Genomic DNA, 6,089 nt, shown 5'->3' with positions numbered 1-6,089 from the left:
GGTAATCTCCTGACAATATTTTACCAGGTTGTCCTAAGTTCTGATAGGTCAGCCGGCAGCCTTACTGTGTACAGCTTTGGTCTTCTTACCTAGGAAGGATATACTTGCCTTAGAGGGGATGCAACAAAGGTTCACTAGATTTGATTTCTGGGCAAGAGTGTTGTCCTTTGAGGAGTGGACCTATATTATCTGAAGTCTAGAAGAATGAGAGATCATTTTAAGTGAAACATATAAAATTCTTATAGGGTTTGACAGATTAGATTCTGGGAGGCTGTTTACCTGGCTGAAGATAAGGCCATTTTGGACTGAGATGAGGAGAAATTTCTTCACTCATAGGGTTGTGAATTTTCAGAATTCTGTACCGCAAAGGGTTGTGGATGTTCAGCCATTGAGTATATATTCAAGGCTGAGATCAATAACTTTTTGGACACCAAGGGAATTAAGGGATATGGGGATCGGGCAGGAAAGTGGAGTTGAGGTCGAAGATCAGCCATGATTTAACTGAATGGTGGAACGGCTTGAGGAGCCAGTTGGGCTACACTGGAACCAATTTTTTATGTTCTTAAACAGGGTCATTTATCAGACTGCTCTTTGTGGGGCCTTGCTGAACAGCAATTTACTGCCATGTTTCAACAGAGACTACATTTCAAAAATACTTAATTTACAGCGTTTTGGACATCTTCACATTGTGACAGGCACTATAGAAAAGCAAGTTATTTCTTCCTTTTGCATTCCCTCATACATTTGGCGTCTCTGGATGAGAATGGGTGGGAGAAATGGGACGAGAATTTTATTAACATCCTTGATGCTCCCTTCTTACCGGGTAACACATGCAATTTCCCAGTAATTCACTTCAGATTAAACTTCCCCTGTGATCACAGGTAAACTTCAGCTCATCCAGAACTTGCACCCCTCGTCCATCACACCCTGTACTAACTGATCTCAGTTAGCTTGTGGTCCCACTCCATGGGTTCACATCTCCCTACCTCTGTAACCTCCTCCAGCTCTACAACCTTGGCATGCCTCCGATTCTAGTCTCTTGTGCATCCCCGATTTTCTTTGCCTCAACATTGTTGGCCTTCAGCTCTGGAATTCTGTCCTTAAACCTCACTGCCTCACTACCTTTCACCCCACTTTTAACTCATTCCTATCTCTGCCTGAGTTTTAGGTCACCAAACCTTCCTTGGTTTGTTGTCAATTTTTCACTCATTACGCTGCTGTGAAGTGTCTTGGAACGTTGTACCACACAACCTGCTCAGGGGCTGTTAGAGATGGGTGATGCCCACATCCCATTAAAGTAAATAAAGTGCTATATAAATGAAAGTTGTTGTTCACCAGGGTTTGAGCCTATGACCTTCCCTCTTTTCGGGTTCAGACAGTAGGCACTAGATAGGTAGTGGACGTTATTGGCATCTTAATCCTGTTCTTCTTGAATTCACATACAATGTTGCTATGCTTGGCTTAAATAGCCAAGTGGTTATGGTACTGGGTTTGTAACCCCAAAATCAGGAGTTCAAATCTCACAATGACGAACTATGAAACAATGTAACTTCATCTGAAACAGATGGAAAGGGGATTGTACTTGAAAGAGTTACAATGTTGCTATAGCTTCCAAGCAGTCATCCCTGCACTCCCCCCCTCCCCTGGAAAGGTCACTAGGTCAATTCTTGGGGGTTTCCTGGCTCAGTACTACACTGGGCATTAAACCAATCCACCACTCTATTGAGCTGCAACACCAAGTAAATACTTGATACAGTGATTTCAAATGATCTTTCTCTTAAGGTGCCAACGTTGGCTCGGTGATAGCATTGTGGTCTTGGAAGGTTCATGACCCACCCGAGATTTGAGAAGCAAGTGTAGGCTGACACACCCTGAGGCTAGCGACAGTGCAATATCAGAGTCTTTTGAGCGTGACATTAAACCAAGGTCTTTTCTGGTTAAGGGAAAAGATTCCATTGGCACTATATCAAAGAAGAAGAGGGAGCTCTTTCACTTTGGTGTCCTGTATAACATTTATCCCTCAACCAGCTTCACTACGAACAGATTATGTGGTCATTGATGTTTGTGGGATTTTGCTGTGCAGATTGGCTGCCACATTTCCCAACATTAAAGCAGTACTTTTTAGTACCTTGGAGTACTATTTCAAAAGCACCTCTTTGACTGTAAAGAACATTGGGATGCCTTGAGGAATTTTTCCACAAAGTCAGTTGGGTATGTGGCCATGTAGCAACTTGCAAGGTACCATGCTGACCTTGCTCCGTGATAAGTAATGCGTTCAGTCGTGCAAAAAAATTAAGGGAACAGCGTGCGGAAAAAAACAGGCCGCAGTGAAATTTTAAAGGAAATGTTGGAACTGAGGTTCGGAAAGGTGCTGTGTAATTTGTCGTAAATTCAGTGTGTGTTTTGCAACAAAATGTATTCAAATATGAAGCTGAATGCTATTTTAATATGTACATTTGCAATAAAGTTAGTTAAACAAATTTCCTCTCTCCCAACTTCAATACAATTTTCCCTAAAGGTACAGAGTTATCCTGTCATCAGTAGGCTAGTTAACTCCAGGAGGTCTTTGTGTTCAACAGTGCAACTTAAGCCGTAAATAAAACATAACCCTCTCCAGAGTACAGGTGTTCAAACTGCAGTCATTTACCACAGGGGAGAGTCAACATGTACCCAGCTCCACACTGAGTTCAGAAATCCAGCTCTGGAAACCGAACGATGACAGCGATACTTATTTGTGCTGCTTAAATTTCTTGGATTTGAAGGTCTGGAAAGGGCTGTTGTTGATGCCTTTGCCCATTGGCATGTGTTCCCTCGCGTGTAGTAGATGGGGTGGATAGAGAAAAAATAGTGAGCGAGTCCAGAGTAAGGGCGAGTAACATTAAAATTAGAGCTGGGCCATTTAGAGGTGATGTCAGGAAGCACCTACTCACAAAAGTGGAAATCTGGACAGGGGATCAATTGAAAATGTCAATATTGAGATGATAGATTTTACTGTGGAAAGGACATCATGGAATGTGGAATCAAGATAGGTAAATGGAGCTGAGGTACTAATCAGCTGTGGTCTAACTGAATGGTGGAAAAGCCTCAAGAGGCTGAGTGGCTTAATCTTCTTCTTATAATTATCCCCCAACAAAATTATCAGCTGTGGTGATATGTTTGTTTGATATTTGTTTGTGATCAGGAATGAGGCTTTGTGATGACCCTAGAGCTAATGCACTAGCCTATGAAAGACCTCCCCCCTGCTCTATTACGGATCCAAGTTCCTTTTCTACTGGATGAAACTCCTGCTGCTCCTTCATGTGCTTACATGAAAAAAAAGAGGGCCTCCATCAGAAGGCCCAGCATTATTATCAAGTCAGTGACCAATCAGCCAGCCCAAGAGGGGGAATTTATTTTTATTCTTTCAAAGGGATGTGGGTATCGCTATCTAGGCCAACATTTGTTGCCCATTCCTAATTGCCCTTGAGAAGGTGGTGGTGAGCTGCCTCCTTGAACCGCTGCAGTCCATGTGGTGTAGGTACACCCACAGTGCTGTTAGGGAGGGAGTTCCAGGATTTTGACCCAGTGACAGTGAAGGAACGGTGATATAGTTGCAAGTCAGGATGGTGAGTGACTTGGAGGGGAACTTGCAGGTGGTGGTGTTCCCATGCATCTGCTGCCCTTGTCCTAATAGGTAATAGAGGTTGAGGGTTTGGAAGGTGCTGTCAAAGGAGCCTTGGTAAGTTGCTACAGTGCATCTTGGAGATGGTACACACACTGCTGCCACTGTGTCGCTGGTGGGGGGAATGAATGTTTAAAGTGATGGATGGGATACCAATCAAGTGGGCTGCTTTGCCCTGGGTGGTGTCAAGCTTCTTGAGCGCTGTTGGAGCTGTACTCATCCAGACCAAGTGGAGAGTATTCCATCACACTCCTGACTTATGCCTTGTAGATGGTGGGGTCAGCTTGGATGCACTGTTGGCTTAGTTAAGGCAGTGGTCAGACGGCTGCAATTAGGCTCAGGGCATCGGCTTAAGGAAGAGACCAAGAATTTAAATCATGGCCTGGCCCTCTCACCTGCCTGTGCCAGAGTTGCACGCAGCGTGGATAATGTATGAGGGCACAATCAGGTTGGGACCTTACTATGGTCAATTATTCTGCTGACTAATTGAACATGAGGTTTGGTCACGTGGGTGAGGCTGTGGAAAGCACACAAAAACAGATGAAACAGAGAGGGTTAAACATCACATTATTCGTTATGGGACAACTCAAGGTGTTGCTCTTTGAGTGGCCTGTAATGTAAAAAAGAAAAATACCTTTCAAATTACGTTGCATCACCGTCAGTAACACTGTCATTATTTGACCAAAGGGCAGGGGCTAAAACCACTAATGCCGATGATAGGTTATTGAAGAGGTTAAAACTGATACTTCATGTTCAGTGTTATACTCGCAGGTCAAGTGTACAAACCCTACTCCAGGGACTCGAGCACAAAATCAAGGATGACATTTCAGTGCAGGGTTGAGGGACTGCTGCACCAGTCAGAGGTGCCGTTCTTCAGATGAGTTGTTAAGCCAAGTCTTCCCTCTCAGATCGATGCAAACAATCCCGTGGCACTACTTGACAAGCAGGAGTTGGCCCAAGTCTCCTGGCTAATATTTATCTTTCAAAAACATCAATGAACAAATTAGCTAGCCATTATTGCTGTCTGTGGGAGCCTGCTGTGTGCAAATTGGCTGCCGCAATATCTACATTACAATAGTGACTACACTTCAAAAAGTACTTGGTATTATAAAGCACTTTGGAATGCTCAGAGGTCATTAAAGGTGTTATATATAAATGTAAATCTTTCTTTCTTCATTACAGGATAAAGAGACAAACTTATGATCAGCATTATCGCCAACCCCTGATTATTTGCACCATTCACCTACCACACCCCCAATTATATGCACCATTCGCCGCACCCCCCACTGCCCCCTGCTGACCAACACCGCCCCCCCCGCACCCCCCCCCCTCACCCATTATCTGTTCCATCTCTTGGCTATCCGTTTCCCTCCACAACTCCAGATTTACCATACTATTCCTATCCTGTGATTATCTGCATCATTGGAAGACTTTTAGAGATTCAGAGAAGTGCCGGAAATTATGGTTTCATTTTGCATAAACCCAGTAAATCTAGTTCAGCAATTTCCACTGACTTTCCACAGACTCTGAAGGCCGACCCAGGAGCTTTACTTGTTATGTGAGTGGAAGGTACCTGATAGAATTTACTATCCATTCAGCTCTGATAACAGACCAGCAGGAATTGGGGCTTCGCATCCAGAAGACAAACAGTTGTCGGGGCTATGGGTCCAGGCGACCAGCAAGAATTCAGCTTCATGTTCTGACCAGCAGGAGTCGGTGTTTTGGGTCCAAGTTTTTGGGTCTGGGCTTGTAGTTCAGGAGACCAACAGGTTTAGGGGCTATGGGTCCTGGAGGCTGATGGATGCTGGAGGCTGATGGGTGTGGGGGCTTGGGTCCTGGATACCAATAGGAGTCAAGGCTTGGAAACCAACAGGAATCAGGGCTTTGGGTCTGAGAGCCTATCAGCAGTTAGAGCTTCTATTTTGAGATTCGAAATGAGTTGGCTTCTAACTTGAGATTAGCATCCTCAGGGGCTTTTGGTTGGGGTTCTCATTTGAGTGATGAGCAAGCGTTATGCTTCCTATTAGAGAACAAGGGGAGTTGGGCGTCTAGTTGCAGAGACCAGCAGAAGTTGAGCTTCCAGTTTGAGACCAGCAGAAATTGGGATCCTTAGTTTCAGACCAGCAGAAGTTGGGCTTCTAGTTTGAGAAACAAGCAGGGGTTGGGATTTCCTTGTCTGAGACCAGCAGAAGTTGCGATTTCCTTGTTTGCAACCAACAGAAGTTGGGCTTCTAGTTTGAGAAACAAGCAGGGGTTGGGATTTCCTTGTCTGAGACCAGCAGAAGTTGCGATTTCCTTGTTTGCAACCAACAGAAGTTGGGCTTCTAGTTTGAGAAACAAGTAGGGGTTGGGATTTCCTTGTCTGAGACCAGCAGAAGTTGCGATTTCCTTGTTTGCAACCAACAGAGGTTGGGCTTCTAGTTTGAGA

The sequence above is a fragment of the Carcharodon carcharias genome, chromosome 19, assembly GCF_017639515.1.
Source record: "Carcharodon carcharias isolate sCarCar2 chromosome 19, sCarCar2.pri, whole genome shotgun sequence".
Classification (NCBI taxonomy): Eukaryota; Metazoa; Chordata; class Chondrichthyes; order Lamniformes; family Lamnidae; genus Carcharodon; species Carcharodon carcharias.
The sequence above is the reverse complement of the archived record's forward strand: the minus strand, read 5'-3'. Positions refer to the sequence as shown.